Source organism: Caloenas nicobarica, chromosome 3, assembly GCF_036013445.1.
Source record: "Caloenas nicobarica isolate bCalNic1 chromosome 3, bCalNic1.hap1, whole genome shotgun sequence".
Taxonomy (NCBI): Eukaryota; Metazoa; Chordata; class Aves; order Columbiformes; family Columbidae; genus Caloenas; species Caloenas nicobarica.
The window spans coordinates 19741713-19761040 of NC_088247.1; the positions used below are offsets into that span (position 1 = coordinate 19741713).

The 19328-nt window shown below is 40.6% G+C and overlaps 1 protein-coding gene and 1 pseudogene across 1 annotated transcript in view; one reads left to right on the forward strand and one right to left on the reverse strand.

The window, feature by feature from the left end:
- RPS7 (ribosomal protein S7) overlaps positions 1 to 19328 on the reverse strand; it is a 488774-nt gene that overhangs the window by 322393 nt on the left and 147053 nt on the right. The gene's annotated exons all lie outside the window — the stretch shown is intronic.
- LOC135986546 (cytohesin-2-like) overlaps positions 11565 to 19328 on the forward strand; it is a 100382-nt pseudogene continuing 92618 nt past the window's right edge.

Genomic DNA, 19328 nt, shown 5'->3' on the forward strand with positions numbered 1-19328 from the left:
ACGTTTTAATATATAAGTAGGGATGTGGCAGGTAATGGAGGAGATTTCCCACCTCAGGGGGTGCAGGCTGCAGTCTGTGGGGCTGGATTTTTCGAAGGTGCTTAGCACTCCTCTTCTAAAAATTATAACCTTCTTCAGATGTCAAAATCAAAGGGTCACTGAAGGAACTATAGACTATTAATTTGTCTCAGTTTTTAATTAGGTGAAATTGCACTTTAGCCTTTTCCAGCCTGTGAGACTTTTGACTGTTTCCTTCACATGTCTCTCAGACTAAATGGCAAGTGTCTGGTGTCGCTGCTACCAACTGGAATGAGAACAACTTCTGGCAGCAATTTGCTGGTCCCTGAGGACATGCGACATTTCCATGTCATCCTCCTCATCAGAGGAATGTGGCGTTAATGGCATAGATTGTCTCTTTGAGTCAGCGCGGTGTCTGGCGCTACTTAATGCAAGAGAAGGTATCAAAGTCACCTGATGGAATAATTTATTCAAAAAGAAGATTTCTTCTTAGCTCCCATCAGTAAGCTTGAAGCAGTGGCACCCACAGCCCTCTACGACTGAGGGACATGGAGGAGTGGCCCGTGTGCCAACACCCCTTTGTCCACAGCCAACACCCCTTTCTGGGACTTATGCTCCCTGTCTTCTGTGGGAAGCCCACGTACCAGGGACAGGGTGGCCTCTGGACCCCCATGGGACCTCACAGCTGAGACCCAGGCTGGATGTGCGGTGGTTGCACATCCCCCTGAGATATGGAGCCTTCGGTAGGGCAGCTGATGGCTCCTTAGCACCTTTTGTGCCCTGCTGTGCCTGTCCCCAGGTACACACCTGGGATGGTGTTGATAGTCACATCCTCCCCACCTGGGGGCAGGGTGACTTCAGCTCCCCCCTCCTGGGGGGGCAGGAACGTGGGACCCTCAGTCCATTGACAGAGTCCTCAACAAAGGAGGTGCCCAGAGAAGCTTCTGGTCCATGTCATAATGGCCACAGCCAGATCTGACCAGGCTATAAAACAGGGTCCCTGCCAAAGACCCCCTTGAAGTGGTCTTCTTGGAGCAGCGGGTCTGTGAACTGAAGCCCTTCTCTTAGACTGGAACACCATCTAAGGAGACTTCTGGGGAGTCTGCCTCACCTCCTCATCTGGTGAGTGGTTATTTTTCTCTGCCGGATATACCTTTGGATGAGTCCTTGCCTAACCAGGCAACTGTGAGTCCTTGCCTAAACCAGGCAAGTGATTATTTCTTCTGGGTACCCTTGAGTGAGAGGCCTCTGGTTTTGTTCCTTGTGAATGTATGTGTGCACGTTGTGGATCCTCATTATTCTTATGTTGTCGTACCCCAATAATCTCCTCAACTGATATCTGAACCTGTATTTTATGTTGTCGGAGTGCTAAATACTTGTATAAACCCTGTTTCTAGTCGGTTTATTTGCTACACTTTTCAGGCTAGAATAAAGTCTGTTTTGGAATTTGTTGTCTGCCTAGAATTGACTTTTAGGGTGCCTCCATGATAGGATTGCAGCAAGGAGTGCTGTGATTCCCCTCCTCAGACAGTTGTAAGTAACATTGGATGCAGTTAATCCTTTCAGGCCTGATGATAATTTAGGACAGTGAGTTCCACAAGTTCATCTGCAACGCATGGGAGTAGGGAGAGTAAATGTTGTTACCAGTTTTAACTTACCTTTCAGCTCTACACAGTCTGTTCCCATGTTCATCACCACCATCAGGGTCACCTACACCTCTTGATTTACTACTGATCTTGGGAAATTTTTTGTTACTGTTTTCCTTGCTACACAAAGAGTAGTGCTGTACTTACCTACTTTTTAAACCAGGTTGTTTTTAAAATTTTCCAACGCTACTTTCCTAATCACAAGGAAATCTCTGTGCCTTGTCTTAACCTCTGCAGTCCTGTTTTCACTGAGCCATTGGTGGACCTTTTGCATCAGGCGATTGAGCTAATCCTGAATGCTACTGGGCTCTTGATCAATTGCCAATGACCAGTATACTTCCCTGTTTGCCACACTTTTGTCATTGCTAGATTTTATCTGCCATTGTGCTTCTTATTTGTCTACTGATGGGATTCTTTACAGGCACTTCCAGCCTCTATTATCCTCAGAGCTTTGTGTCAAATGCAAATATTGTTGTTAATTGCTATTTGCATTACAAGAGTGATTACATCTTGCTGTTCTTTAATTCCTGGTTTATTTATGAATATTTTCAACACTGACTTAGCATAGAGGCTTTGCCAAGGTGAAGACTGACTATTTGTTTTGTTGCTTTGCCAGTGTCTAATCCTAGCAGTTCTTTGCCACTGGCCCAATAACTACCCAATTTTCTTATTAGTCTCTATGATGGATTTGTCTAAGGCTTGAAATTCCCAGTACAAGGGAAGACACGACATTATTTCATTCAGTCTCCTGTTGACATGCACAAGAACTGGATCTGTGGAGACATGGCTTATCTTATTTTAGTGCAATTAATTTCATCATACATTGTTCATCAAGCTGCGCTCTCGTTTACTCAGCTTCTCCTTGGAAGCGCAGTCCACAACACCTTGACGCCTTCATTAGGTGTGAAACGGTAAAGTATCTACAAGTGTCCATATGTATCTGCACTTGCATATTGACTGGAATTGCTATTCTAGGCTAAATCCTCATGTGGACACTCTTAGCATTTTAGAATAATTATACTGAAGTAAGTATTATGGAATAGACTTTAATGCACTTGTGTCCCAGGGGCTTTTCTATATGAGAAATTCATATTTGTAGGACAAGAGTTTAAAATTAGATTATTCTATGGGCACAGGCCTGCCTCCAATTGCTTCAGTTTGCTGCTTGGGAAGTGATTTTCAAGCTGTCTGAAAAGGTTTAAAATCCTCATATTCCAGGTAACTGTGCCCACACAGGAGAACTAGACCAGAAGAGCTACCAGTTAACTGTATCAGTAGAATTAATTATACTGGCACTGAAAAAATCCCTGTAAGGACAAATCCTAAATGTTATGCTACCAAAAAATTAAAATATTCAAGGCATGTATGTGTCTAGGCTTATATTGTTAACTAGTATTTAAGATAATCTGATAAGGTAAAAGAAACTTTGAGACTAAAGGCTCTAAATATTTTAAAGGGAGCATTCTGCCGACACAAGCTTGCCTTCATGTTTGGGCGAAGGCTGATATCCACTCTTGGCTCCTACCCGTATTACTTCCTCAAGTTGGTAAAGGCTACTGAAATGGGAATTTGTACATCTGTCCTTTTCCTAGGATTAAGCAATTCTTATGACATTTGTAGTTTGCTGATAGACTGCAGAGAAGCCAGATGCTTTATGGCTTTTCCACATTGCTATTGTCAAATCCTTACAACTGAGTGCATACAGCGTGAGAGCATAAAAATGAAAGCCTCTGCTATGTGTTTGCTTGTGCTAAATTAAATCTTGGTTCTCCAGAAGAGATGGAAATTCTAGATGTTGCATGTCTGGGCTGAGACCATGTGTTTCATTCAAAATTCACTGACAGAAATAGTAGTGACACGCTTTGAATTTGTTAGGGGTGTTTCCGCATTTTCTACGATATTTTCAGACGTGGTGCCATGGCGAGGCCGTTTATACCATCCTCTTCCATAAAGATGCAGTGCTACAGCAACTGTGAGCTTTCTGTACTTTGCAAAGGAGAAGCAAACAGCAGAAGACAAGAATCCGCTTTGCAATGGCATTTGCGGTTGTGAAACTGAAGGAACTTGAATTTAAATCTTCTGTGAATGACTTTCACAGAGGTACCATATTCCAGTAAATCCACTGCCCTATTTTTTCCATAGGATGTGTAAACAAATATGACAAGGTCTATGATAATTTATAAATTCCAATGTGCTTAACAGGGAGGAGGAAGCGTGTTGAAGCTCCTGAGCATGTCAAAGGGTGATCCTACCACTGAGCAGCTGTTATTTGATGATGTGCTGTGGAGAAGCCAGATAACTTATGCCCTTTATACCCTACACTGTTATGCTGCTTTACACACCTTCTGCATCACTCTAGAGTCTCCCAATGACGTACACAGCCCATAGAAGTTAGGGTAAAATCCACCATGATTCCATCAGCTCTGAAGGAAGGAATTCACTAGCATTTTTTGTTTGTTTTTTTAATAGAGGAACAGTTATTCTCAGTGCTCTGTGGTGGAGTCATCTCACTGTTGTGAAGACTTGCGATATCCCACCTATCCCCACTCTTTTTAACTCTTACATTGAATTACTGCTGCACTTGTTGAGGTAACTCCAAACATGAGGGAGAAATTACCCTCCTTCCTAATGTTCTTCCTCATAGTCAATTTTCTTCCACTGACTGTTCCCTCAAGGGTCCAATGATAGTTTTTCTTGTACATTAAATCCTTCTGGAAGACCAGCTCCTCTGTCCCAAAATTTACTTCTATCATTGAATAGGCCTTAGGCTGTCCAATATTCCTAGGAATTACACCTGCTACTCTAGAAAAGAACAAATAAGTGGTGTCCTGGTTGCTCACCTGTTCTTATGACTTCAACAAAGAGAACTGCAAATCAAAGGGATTTTAGTGCTTGGACTGGCTATATTAGGGATTAAGCAGGTACTGGGGCATTATATTCAGGAAGTAATTTTGAACTCCTCACTATTAGTTACAAGTAAAGCAAAGGAAAAGCATGAAACTATGTATGATGGTCCGCTTGCTTGTCCACCTGCACAGCACACACCTGTTAAAGGAGGGGAGATTGCTGCCGTTCCACTTTTTCCCCTGCTAAGGTGTGGATGATGTGTGGGGCTACAGCTAATTAATAAATTCTTGCAGAACAGCTTTTCTGACAGACAGTGCTGATTCAACAAAGTTGGAAGTTTTCATGAGGGATATTTTTATATATATATATATATATATAAAATCAAGTCTCACAGGAAGTTATTAAAATGTTTGGTTTTAAAAGGTCAGTGCTTTCTGTGTTGGATATGTTTTATAATTTATAATACAGAAATTGAAATAGTAAAGCAGAAGCAAATATTCTTACCTTTTATGACAAACCTTTTTTGAATATTTTTTTTTACAAAATTCGTCTTTTTCTCCTTGTTTTCTAAACTCAGAATATCCAGGTTTTCTCCAAGCCTAGGCAGTTCAGTTTCAAAGAGCTCTTTTGGTGGTACTATGCAACCGTCCAGTTTCTGTACAAGTTCCTATTCCTTTGTGAGAATAGGGGAAAAATAATAGCAAGTAGGTATGTATGCACGTATGTATGTATACATATACACTTATGCACACTGTCATTAACTCTACTCTTTGAATGTTTATTCTAATTCAATTTATAAAACCTGTTTTTTTTACAATTTTCTTTACCTGCATGACAACATACTTGCCTTAGAAATTATGTCTTTCTTATCCACAGTTTGTTCCTGTCCTTTATTTTTTAAGTGTCTTCAAGATCTTAAATGTGTGATACTAATATTTGTCACAAAAGGTTGCAAACCAAATCTTTCTGAAGTACTAACATACACTAAATCTGGTAAGACTTCCATCACAACTTGCAAGACTGAGTGACTATGCAGAAATTACAACATTTTATTCCAAAAAAATTGTATTTTATTATACAAAAATGTCTTGTAAACATACAGTTAACAGAAAAATGAAATAGATTACACTAATTGCCTTTGACAAAAACACTCAAGTAAATGGAATTTATTGAAATTGTTGACACTGAGGAAAGAACTTGAATGTGATAATTTCTTTAATGCTTCCTTTGAAGCCACTTGCAGAATATAGTGACTGCAGACGTGTTTATGGCTGGTTTCATCCAAGTCATTGTTATTATTGAAGTGGGAGCTATTTTCTAAATAAAGTCTATACTATCTGTGTATCACAAGTCCTTCTGGATGTTCAGAGCCAGAAGGAACCGATAAGATCTGTATGATACAAGCCCTACAATATCATAAATTAACTTCTGCAGTTGCGTGACACGCCAGGACCACTCATCTGCCACATTACTCCCTTTCACTAAAGCGACTTCAGGTGAACACCGGGAGTAAGGCCAGGCCACATTGCTAAATTTGTAAGCTTGATGATTCCAGTTGTCTCCCAAGAGTGCATTTGTTGCTCTCCCATGTTGTGGGGGACAGGTGTCTGCCCCACGGGCAGGACCTGGAGCGGTGGGTGGAGGCTGGTGTGTGACCGTGTGCCCGTGCACGGGGACACGCGGCGGGGCTGGTGTTTGTGCCTCCTTGTGGGGCAGGACTGACTTGACAAACAGCCAGTTAGAAAAGGAGTTTGTGAACCTTGGCACGGGTAAATCATCCAAATCTGGCCACTCATCTTCTAGCAGATATGTATTTTACTGTTCTGTAGGAAAACTCTGTCAGGCAACTGAAAGATTTTCACTAAAGAAAAGCAGCCTGCTGTATATTCTCTTTTACTTTATCCTTGGAATTCAGCTGGCATTAAATAATAATATATTTGTCTGCTTAGAGTTCTGCAAAGTGTCCTTACATAGCAAACTACTTGAGAAAAGGCCTCTTACAGCCCTTTATTGGGACAAAGGTGCTGACATATTCGTATGGTTGCAGTGAGATTTGGATACATGTACCTTGTACAATTAACAAAGTCACATCCTTGAAAAGAAATTAACTATACCAGTGGAAAGGAGGGATAATTACATCAATGCTGGGAGCAACTGCCAGCATTGCCGTTTCAGACAGATACCCCAGCTCTCCTAGCACAGGTTTGTCAATGGGTATATGCAGCTCGCACTTCTCACCGATGGACGTTAGTCACGTAAGACACATGGTGAACAGTCTTCTTACTTTCCCGGGATAAATGGACTTAAGAATATGTACTGTGAATTTCTGAATTGTGGTGTCTCCTTTTAAATATATAAATGAGCAGTTTAACAAGGGAATTCGTGTTCTGTAGCCTTCAGCTGAAGCCCTGTCTTTAAATTCAAGGTGCTATCCCTAGAACAGCAACATTTTTCTTCCTTGATCGCACCTACCTGGCGTTCCTGCAGGCACATCTCTGAATATCAGACATCGTGATTTGCATAACTATTTTAACTCTTTTAAATTGTGTCTTTACAACAACACAATGACAGAATTTGTCATCCCAAACGACATTCTGTTTCTGGGGGGTCAGTGCTTTGTGGGTTTTGTTTGAAATATCACAGGAGTTACAGCTAAGGGCAGGCAATGAAAAATGACTGGATATCTTACAATCAGCATCAGGAACCTCCACAAAGGAACAACAGCAATAACAGCAAACACATTAGTCTGTAAACTCCATAGGATGTCATCAAACACTGCATTCCTATGTCTTTAAATAAATACTTAATATTTTGTTCTTCAGTTATGCAAAAACAACATTTAGGAGTCACCATGCTACACTGAATAGGTGTAAGTTTGTCTAATAGATTATTATGTCCCTGACAGCAGCCAATACTCGCTGTTTCTGAAGAAGGTACAAGAAACACATTAATGATCAATTACAGATGAATCTGCCTTTTGGGCAGCAATTCACAATTTTTATATGCTAGTCACTTTTAGCAAAAATGATACTGCTTGTACCATAGCACTACGTGCAGATACGAATAATGGGATTACTGTTTTCCCTTATGAATGTTCTTTGAGCAGTCAACGGCTTGAAAGTTGAGGTGGTCCCTGATTAAACAAACTATCATCAGTTGGGTTTTTCTTGTACTTTCTAGGAGTGGTAAGGTGAAGGGGGCTTCATGGCTATGGAGTAAATGAGAGTTCCCTTCCTTTAACTGGAGAGAGACTGAAACAATCATTCTGGCATTATACTATTTAGGACCCTGAAGAACAACTCAGAGATGTGTGTCGTGCTCTCATCTTTGCCAGCCTCTGTTCATTTTTGTGGCCTTTGCGGAAGGCTGGGCTCCTCGCTTTGAGAAATTTTGCAGGGCGAGATGCTTCTTCCAGACCCTGAGTTCCACATTTTGTGTGATTTTGTCCCTTCATTGTACATGATTATACAGAAATCTTGTCATTGCAGAAGTGTGAGTTAATACTTCTTGATAATTTCTATTTGGGACAACAGCTGTTTGTCTGAACCTAACAAACCCTTCTGTCATGCTTGATTTCTGATTGTGGTGAGATTAGGGCATTTTTTTACCTACTAAATAAGAATGTATATCTAGTTTTATTTTGCAGGGTTTTTTAAATTCTATATTTTTAGATTTTTGAGCTGACTCAAATTGATTTTGTGGGAATGGTAAAGAGATCATGGGATAAATTTTTCAGATTTAAACAAGTTTTAAGATGGGAATAATGTCCAAGAAATAGTATTTTTCAATGGCTTTCGTGTGTCCCTTGTTAGAGTATCTCACTGAGAAATAACTGGGTGCACAGTTGCTTAGAGGCATTTTGCACATCTGAAAAATCTTGAGCTCTGACAGGGAAGAGAGAGAAGAGGAACAGAGAGATTGGTATTACAGCCTAGCGACTTTCCATCCTCTAGGGAGAGTGTCTGACACGGGTTAGACCTACTTAATTTTTAGACCAAATTACCTTTACTCATTTGCTTCTGGTTTGGGGATATTTTTTATTGCCATGTGGTCTTAGTGCTTCACTTTCATGTTGAAAAAGCTGTTCTGAGTCATTGCATCCCCTACTGGAAGCCAACTGAAAAAAGGTCCCATTCAGGCACTAAATTCTGTGGGGTTCGCTGTGGAGACACAGTTGGCCAGGCAGCCCAGTGCAGCTGTGGTTGGGGCTGTGAGTCAGGGACCTGCAGGACCAAACCTCCAAGGGGACAGAGCAGCTCACCTGCCACTCAGCAAGGGACATGTGAGACAGGGAGGGGCTGGGGAGGCATCTGATGTGCAGCTAAGCCAGTAATGGTGACAGCACTGAGAAAGCAAATCTGATTATTATAATTTTTGTGTCTCTTCTGAATACTATCCAAGTTGCTAGTCTACATATAAAAAAGCGAAATGCCATGCAAGTCCCCTGTGTATTGTTCTTCCTCCTATTGTGCTTAATGACTGATCAGTTATATAAAATAGGTACAACTCTTTGATAATGCTTATGTAAGTACCCGTTTAGTAATCCTTCTCTGAACGTCACATTTTAACTTGTGGAATTTATTAATATTTATATTACTGTAGAGCTGAGAGACATCAGCTAGGTTATAAGTATGTTGCGCTAGGTACTGTAAAAGAGAGACTATCAGCCTGCCACATGAATCCTTGCTCCATATATTTATGAAATATATCTTCTGTATTTGCATTAATGGGAGGCGACACAACATTGCAAAATTGACCAACAATTTACAGTCTCTTTATTTTTTAATTAAAAACATAAATATGCTTCTATGTAGCAAAGGGAGGTTTACTAAAATGAATTCAGAATTACTAAATAAGCTTCCTTCCTTCCACCCACAGCTACGCAGGAATTTTCCATAAAGATGTAGAAATAATTTGGCTTTTACGAAATATCAAGGAGTGAATGAAGAAATAATCAAAAGCTTTTATCATTTTAGCCTAATATAGCAGTAGGTTAAAGATTAACTTTCAGTAATACACAAATAATGACTCAAAACTCACAAATAATGCCTTTGTCAGTTATCATGGAATAAACATCATTTTAACAACCAAATGTAGAACAAATCCCTGGGACTATCATCTGCTCACTATCCTCTGTGAATAGGAATAAAATTGGACTTATTTTGCTCTACTTAGCAGAATTAGCATTATAGCATACTAGTACTTTGTATTTGCAGATGGTATGCTGAAGTACTTTCATTTTAACCTATCCTTTACCCAAGGACGGGCACATAAACAAGCTACAGTTGATCACGAGACTACAGAGGGAATAAAGTAAACATTTTTAATAATTATACTCAACTTTATGTTAGACCAGTTTTCTAGCAGTTCTTGGCAACATATACTTTAAAGCCAGATTAAATCTTCCTGTTAAGTAATAGAGTTTGATATAGCTTTGACTTAAATAAGAGAATTGTTCTTACCAGCTAGAATGTTTTACAAAATTTATTTAGCATTTCCTATGTTAGTTCCATGAGAAAATGACCCTCATATTTGATCAGATACGTGTGCAAGATATAAATCTTTATTTTTTTATTTTAATTTTACAGTTTTTAAGACTAACCCTTCCAAATGTTCCAGGTTATAATTCTAGGGTGTATAAACTTCAGCCTTTGCAGCAAGTTTACCATGTCAGTGCTAGCATTAATGAAACACAAATAGTTTGTCTGTAATCCAAAAAAGAAACAATCTTGTAATGATGGAAGGGATTACTGGTGATAGCAGTCAAAAGTATGCTGCATTTACAAAAAAACCCTAAATGTTGCAATCTCTATATCCTGTGCCTCACCCCAGCTGTCTGTGAGACAACTTTCAAATCCACTAGTGGATTTCAGCCACATTTGAAAGGAGAACAGAATTGTCAAAGATAATAGATGACTGGATAAAATCGAAAACCCCTATGAAGGCTCCCAATCTGCAACATGGTCAACACCTATTAGACATCAGAAAATGTTCATGGGATCTTAACAATGGGCTCCACAAAGCAATAGGAGACCAGGATTCAGTAGTTCTGCTGCTCTTTTAACTAGTTATCAGTAAGGATGAAAATGAAGTTACTATATGTGTGGCGAGAGCAAAATTCAAAGAGCTGAATGTGCTCCATGTTCTGAAAGAGCTGATGCACAGTCAGAAGTGGGATTGGTCATGATCCAGCCTGTAAAAGATTTTTAAGCAAGGTACAATTTTATGAGGAGTTTGAAGAATAGCAAACAAAGCTCTTACATTTAGGCAGGCAGAAAAAGTGATCTAACATGAAAAGGCACTTTTGGCTGCGTTGAAGGAAGGAAAAATTGAAGACAAGAAGGTGAGTGGAAGGTAAAGAGGCAAAAAGGTTTACTGAAGATAAATCTGGCCAGACCAGTCTGCTATCTATCCCTGGTAAATCAGCTTATTTTTAGACGCAGAAAATACAGTTCATCTAGTCTACCACACTACCACATCTGAAGGACTCTTCGACAGGGGATGTTGTTGATGCTTGAAGTTTATGTAAATTCATAAAGCAACCAGAAAAATTCATTGAAGAAAAGTCTCTTCAAGGCTATTAAATATAAAGACACCTATTCTGATTAGGAAGTCTCTGAGCCATACCTTTATGGAGGTAATGAGACACTTTGGGGTAAGTAACGCTGTATACTCATCCCATTTCCATGCTCTTTCATAAATATTTGTTATTGACAGATAGACCTTCAGTCTGACCAGTATGGCCATCCTCATCCTCCTGTGTTCTCTTCTGAACTGCACTGAATTATGTGACGGAAAGTTATTAATTAAACTGGAGAAGGTGTGGAAATAATTCCAGAATTTTAAGATGGATAAAGCAAGGGCTGTATAAGCAATCGCAGCAGCGATCCTTCTTCTCTACTCGGCACTGGTGAGGCTACACCTGGAGTACAGTGAGTGCCCTGTTTGACTGTGGTGGTGGTGCGGGGGGGCCCACTCATGGCAGAGGGCAAAGAAAATGAGAAGAGTGGATGGGGCAGCTCCGGCCCATCGCAAGCAGCTGCCCTGGCTGGCATGGAGGACAGAGTCTATGTACGGCCCGATCTGATGGTGGAGGACCGGCTGTAGCTGGAGTCCATCCCACGGCACAAGCAGGAGATGCTGGTGGAGATCCAGCAGCTGCGGGAGGAGCTGAGTGAGGCCATGAGCACTGGAGGCCAGCGATGGCAGCAAAACCCCCTAGATGAACCAAAAGATGGGGATGGGCCACAAGAAATTCAACATGGACCCCAAAAAAGGGATCCAGTTCCTGGTGGAGAATGAGCTGTTGTGACACATGGATGAGGACACCGCCCGCTTTCTCTATGAGGGTGAGGGTCTCAACGAAATGGCCATCAGCAGCTACTTGGCTGAGAGGGAAGAGTTCAGTATTGGGGTGCTACACACCTTCGTGGATCTCCATGAGTTCACAGACCTCAACCTGCTGCAGGCACTGAGACAGTTCCTGTGGAGCTTCCAGCTGCCGAGGGAGGTGCAGAAGATTGACTGGATGATGGAGGCCTTCAACCAGCGCAACTGTCTCTGCAAACCCAGCATCTTCCAGTGCACAGACACCTGCTACATCCTCTCCTTCACCGTCATCATGCTCAATACTTGCCTGCACAACCCCAACATATTCCCAAAATATTCTATGATTCTATGATTCTGTTCTGAGCTCCCCAGTACAAAAGAGATATGGAGCTCTTGCAGAGAGTCCAGTGGAGGACCACAAACATGAGGGTCTGGAGCATAAGGGACTGGAGCACCTCACATATGAGGAAAGGCTGAGAGGGCTAGGACTGTTTAGTACAGAGAAGAGCAGACGGATTGGACCAGATGACCTCCAGAGGTCACTTCCAATCTCAGTCGTTCTGTGATTCTCTGACTGCAGACAATGGAGGCAGGTGGTAGAACTCCTCAAAGGTAGCTCCTAGGTCACATCTTATTTTCCTGGTACTCTGAAATACCTCAAAATTTAAAGCTGGGGTACACTTCAGTTTTGTCGAATAAACAAAGCTGAATATCACTGTTAGTGAAAGGAGTGACTGGAGTAAGGTACAGAAGGAATTGGAGAACTATGAAGACAAGAAAAATAAAAATAGAAAACAACACAAAGTACCAAGTTCTGCTTATCAGCTGGAGGAAGAGAAAAAAGAGACTTGGAATGCCAGCGAGTTATGGGGTTAAGATCAAAGCTGTCTGCTTTTGGGTCCCTACCATAGGTTTACTTTGTTTTCATGTATTTCTGCCCATAGTAGTAAACAAACTGCACCTAAATGAGGTGTCATGAATTTCCCCCTTTCCCAAAGAAAGGACTCAGCCTCAGCTGACAGGTTTTCTGGATCACACGCTGTGCAGGAAGTTGCACAGAGCAAGTTGTAGAGCCAGCACTTCCGTGGAGTCCAAACTCCACACCCCTGTCCACTTGGGACACAGATCACTCTGCCAGCCACTTTCCTTTTGTTCAGTTTTCCCCCATCATGGGATCAAATTTGCACAAACTTGTATTCACCAGCGGTTTATTATGTTTAGAGGAGAAGGAACTACCTTGCTGCTTCCCAGGGAAGTTGTGACATAGTGGAAGCAAATCTGCAGAAGTCAGAGATCCAGACAGTGGTCAGATGTGGAGCTGGGCTCAGAAGCCAAGAGCTGAGCACATTCAGAAGGAAGGGACAGAAATCCACTTTCTTCCACTTGGATTCTTTCACTCTATTTTTAAATACAGGAGTTATGTAATATAAAATGCATAAATTGTCCCTTAGGGCTTCTTTTAAAGCATTGTCAGGATGGTGTGTATATAGAGTCCCTGTTGGAAATCACAGTCTATAACCAGGTGAGAAGTGGTACACTTGGTTCTCCTCAGGACCCTTGAGAAGGGTGCAGATCTGCTCCCCGTTAGGGCATGTCGTCACTTGGCCAGGGGCAGTGCTGCTGGGGATGCTTCCCACTGGGAGAAGGTAAGCCCAGGCAGAAGAGACCATCATGGCCCCCTATCTCCGTGTTTAACTAGCGTTTGCAACAAGTTTTTTGGGTGAATTGAACTTTGGCAGTACCTGAGTGAAGTAGCTGTTTTGATTGACTTGCTGGTCTAGTTGTAACTGTTGAGGCCACCTGCCTCTTAAATTGATAGTCCAATTAAATAATTCCTTGGGGAGCTGAGAATTTATTACCTTTCTCCAATGTGAAAATAATTAAACATAACTTCTATCTTAAGTGGAAAGGTTAGAAAGAATTAAACTATTTAGAGTTGTTGACTTGTTGAGAATGTTCTTCCTGAATCTAACAGAAGCACTAAATATATTGTGGCTGAATTTGCCTCTTCACTGACTACAGTTAAACATCTTTTTTCATGGATGAATTATGTGGCTGAGCCTTTCTGAGAAAATGTTTAGTGGAAACGTTTTTCTCTGGTGCATTTCTGAACTGATTCACAAAAGTATACACCTATATTTTCATAGGAATTAGGATATTTTTGGCTCTGTTCCGCAGGGGTGGAAAATAGTTTTTAGTTGACAGGAAATATGTCGTTCAGCATGTTCTGATAAGCTGTCCTCTGGTTGTTTAAGCTTTAAGATCTTATCACCTTAATGGTCATGCTTCTTAAAGAAGATACATGAGCAGTTGAGGTCTATATTTATAGAGACCAGTGTTGAATTCTAGTATTTTATCCAGGCAAAGGTGCTTCTGGTAAGTTGTCCCAAGGGACAAAATTTGCCACTGGAACAAATACAAATGGATTTTAGAAGAAGGCTGTCTACCCAGAGACTGATCTTGGTGACTGGTGGCCTCAGAAACTGAAGTTTCTTTGTGGGACTCTACATAAGGCCCATAGACATCTCCAGGAGAAGGGAGATATGGGAAAAGGCTGTTTGGCCTTGGCTTAGCAGGCTACAAGGACTCATGTGGAACAGTAACAGCAGCTGGAATATTCTTAGAGGAAGGAGGGAAAAGATGAAGACTCTGGAGGAAAAGCCACTGGAGGTCCTGAGGGTGGCTGTAGAAGCTGCAGGGAGCAGCCTGGCACAGGCAGTACTGGGACAGGGACATGGTGTCCTGCTCCCAGCTGTGAAAGAGCGTTGGGGCACTCAACCCCGAGGTGTCACTGGAAGCGAGGTGACGAGTTTAAAATCTGCACTGCCGATGCAAGTGAGACCTGCAAAATCTGTGAACTAATGTCTAATGGGCTGGGGAAGGAGCTGGTGGTACACTCCTCACACGGCACTTTCAGCAATTGTGCTGGTGTCAGTTTAACTGTCTGAGCATGCAAAGCATCATGCGTGTTATTCGTCAGAAAACGGCTATTTATAGGAACCCATGGAGGGCTCAAGCTGGGAGAGGCCAGTGCTCAGGCACACATTTTGCCCATGCCTCTGATTTTGCATTGTCTCTGTACATGTCTGCACATCGGCGTGCCACACGCTCACGCTGACAGCCCGAAGAGGCATCAGTTGCATTATTATCTAAATCTCAATGGTGTGCTTGGATCTGATGATGACACTAATATACCCTATTTCTGTACAAAGAAAACTGCACTGCAAAAAGCAAGGAGGATGGCAGGTGGGAGCTGCGGCTTATCAGGTGTGGGGGTTTATAGGGACTACTTGTCTGGGGTTTTTACATACTATCTTTTCATGTGTTACTTTCTAAAAAAAAATGAACAATGTAGTTCTGGTCTCTCAATTATCTGTCTGTGTGCTTGTACACATGTACGTAACTGTCTGTAATCTTTTGCTGTAATATTGCCAGCGTGATTTTTTTTAATCAGAAGAGTTGCCAGTAGCACAGTCTCCGCCTGTTTCCTATTCTGACAAAGATGCAATTTCGCAGAACACATCTAACCATTCTTATTTCCCAGAATGTCCCAAAGTTTGATCTTTTTAAAAGGAAAGATAGGAAAGGCACCTTGAGTATTATTGCTACTGCTGCTTCCCTTTAATGGTTCTATGGTGACACTGCTTCGCGCAGGATTACTGTCACTGGCACGGAGGGGATATAGGAGATTGGCTGCCTTGAGGAATGAGATGAGACGATAAAGGAAAGAGGATGTTACCTCTGCGGCATCTGGCTCCGTCTCTTGATTTTCATTCCATGTGTTCTGCATGGAGCCAAGATGGGGCTTGAAGCAGTTTCTTGCCTTTGCGCACCTGCCATTGTTCGGCAACAGCAAAGAGAGTGAGAGAATTGTGACAAATCTATTTTACTTAAAATAACTGAAGTGTGTAATTGTTTGAGAGGGCTTAGCAGGCAAATGGGATAAAGCCAATAGTTATGCAGATCACCAAAGGTACAGGGTACAGTGACAGAGAGATGCAGAAAATTGACTCATGCTGTATTATTCTTTGGTAAGCATTGACGTAATTATATTACTTAAGTGCTCATATTGCAGTGAACATGGTTTTCAGAGTGCTGCACTTCTGCTTAACTGGAATGAAAACCCTAAATTTCTTAAGTACATTTTGCTTTGTACTGTGAAGGCTGAAGTTTTCTCTGCAGAAATGAAGTTCCAGGATACTAACCCCTTTGGAGTGCAGCAGTTAGAGTTAATCTGGGCCATTTTTGCTTCATATGCATCAAAAGTGTCACAATTAAGACTGTTTGTCACGGTATGACAGTGGGTCGAGAAGAGGAAACGTTTTAGCTGACCTTCACTTGTTAGAGCGAGTTTTCCTCTGAAGGTAGCGGCGTGTGGGTGGCTCTTGAGCTTGTGTCTGTCACCAGGCAGCTGCTCTGCCAGTGGTTTTACCCTTGCACTCTCCAAAGTTGTGTCTATCCCAGATAACTTAAGTAAAAATGTTGTCCCTTAAAAATCTCAGTCATGAGAGGTTTCAGTTTTCTATTGAAAGTTTCCCGTCTTCTGTTATTTGATGTCTGTTCCTTTCAGGGAGGGGTAATTAAGAGCCAGAAGAGAAAAAAAGTAAAAAAAAATGTATCTCACCTTTCTGGCATGTTTTCAAAGGATTCAATTTGGGAGCACAAAACAAAATTCCTTTAAAAACGTGATTGATGTGAGAGCTTTAGCTATGTGCTGTCATTTGATACTAGGGCTTTTTATTAATGCATATTGCGCGATAGAAATGTGTGGGACAGGATGCCAGACTGTTGACAGTGTTTGTGTGTGGTATCCCTGTTACACGAATAGATGGGCTGTGTAAAGGTGCATTTTGTTTCTTCTTTCACTGGTGCATTTCTTTAATCTGAAGTGAAACTGAAAGATCATACTGTGAGGCAAGGAGCTTTGAGTGAATAGGGTTGTTAAGAAAATCTATCTTGAAGGAGAATATTTTATATACAGAATGTTATTTTTCTCTAGAATGGAAATGCTTAGAAGGTGGTGGCCCTGTATTATGCATGCTGCAGAGGGCTGGGAAACCATTCACAACCATTTGATGTTTCTGATTTTCTGCATATATATGCACATATATACACATATATATGGACATATTTCATATACAGATATTCACCTATACTCATATACATCTAGATGATATACTAATATGTATATAAGATATATAAGGTATATATATATGACAGCACAATCACTGAGAGTTGTGAAATGCTGTTAGGACTGCTTATCAATAGCCTTTAGAGTTAGGAGTTGCTTCTGATGGTGAGCAGGCTCTTTGTCTCATCTATAGAAGGACAATAAACTGTGAAACACTTATTATTTTTGAAAACGCAGTTCAGAAATGATGCCTATAAATAGACTAACTTATACTCTATTTTCCTCTCTCTTTTTTTTTTTTTTTTTTAATGTAACAATTGTGAGTTGCCTATGCACAATGGAACCCTGATGAAATGAAAAATTTGACATCTTTTTTAGGAGATTATAGATAATCACCTTGCCTATAGATACCAGTAGCTCTGGGGAAACCAAAGGTGGTCTTGCATAGTGTTAAAAGCAGTTAAAATATAGGTACTTGTCAACGTATACATATATACAATGACATTTTTCACCAGCTTTCTAAAGAAGATTCAGCAGTAGTTTAAGGGTTACAAAGATTAAGCCTTAAAAAAACTGATTTTTTTTTCATGAATCAGGTAGGAAAATAGTTTAATAAATTGTTTAATGGTAATTTAAGCCAAAAAGACGTTTGTGTATTTTTTGCTTTTTTATTAAGATCTCAGAGAATTTTACAAAGAACTGTGGATAAGCATGGTAAATGCATTCACCAAGAATGGGATTTGAAACTGCAAACATTTATGTACATGAATAACTTTACTGAGATTTGTGCTTGACCAAGTAGGTACATGTTATTTGCCCTGCACAATGATTTGATCTTTTGCTCATATCAGAGAGCTGAGAGCTGGCCCTGGCTGTTGTCCAGCATTATTTAAAACGATTTCCTGCAGACCTTAACTCAGATAACCTTCTTTGTGATGCTTTTGCAAACAGCGTTGAACATAGTCTGAACAGCAAGTCCATTCACAAAAAATTGCACCCACAAAATAAATCTTTCAAAACTGCTTGTCAGGTTGCCTTGGTACAGCACTAGCTACTTAAAGCACTGAAGAATTGTCCAGTAAATAAAAGGTACTGTTAGAAACTGCTAATAAAATTTAGAGAACCACCCAGTGACAAATTTCAAAAGACCAGTCTTTCAATAGAAATGACACTACTTGAGCACAAGTAGGAAAATTATCCAAGGAGTAGAAGATGAAAGGTTCAGAAAATCTAACTTTTTATATAGTGGCACACTCAAATCCATTTCCTGTAGGTATAAAATGAAAATTGCTATTTAAGAATAGAGATTTCGAACAAATGGCAGAGTTGGCAGAAAGAACTGCAGGACCTTGGATTTTGGAGAAAATACGTTAACACGAACATACTGTGTACATACTGCCAGGAGTAAGGAGAAAAGGGCAATAAGGTAAAACATTTGTCTGAATATATGTCTCAAGACCTGCACTCAGACAATGGATTTTTTCCATCCATTATATCAGAGCCATTAGATGAGCTCAGTAAATTTACCGTTTGAAGACACTAAGGTAAAATATAACAATTTTTTTCAGTGGAATAGCTGTTCAGATTAGAGCCATTGTAGGGTATGAAAAAAAGTGTTTAGGACAAAATATCTAAAAAGACTGGGCAACATTGTTAGGAAACAACAAATTTTCTGTTGAAGAATCTCCTTAAATTGGCCAAATGCCTTTGCAGCAGATAATGAGCTATATTTCCTGAATACATAGTCTGAGAAACTCTTAATTGCTCATAAATCCATGTACTGGAAAGTTGGGAACATTTAATGAGTTGGCAACAGACTTCAAAGAATGGGATTTCGTATAGGCTGAATTAGTAGAAACTAATGGACAATGGGTAAATAAGAAGGACTGTAGCTGAAGTGTTGTTAGGACAAACCAACCCATATATTTTGGATATTAAATCTTTCCTTCATGGTCAAGGATATCTGTCTTCTACAATGATGATGAATTTTACATGAAAGTCAAACAATAATACATACCTTGCCTCATTGCAAAAGGATCTTGGACTGTTCATTTTCCTCAGAGGTGTCTTTAGTTGCTTGAAACTGAGGGAGTCACATAAAGGACAATGACACCATATACCTTATTGCTGTAAGCTGGTTTGTTTCTCTGTTCTCTGAGTAAGAGTTTGATAAAGCCTGACTTGTTCACGCAGACACTCACGTAGAAAGATCTGTCTTTTGCAGACTTATGTCTTGCATCTGTGTTTTAGAAATGCCTATATTGATTGAGATCCTTGTTGTAAGTCTCAGTACCTTGTATTGATACCCCTCAGTGAACATCCAACTTTGCATCAGTTCTACAACTGGCTGCCCTCTC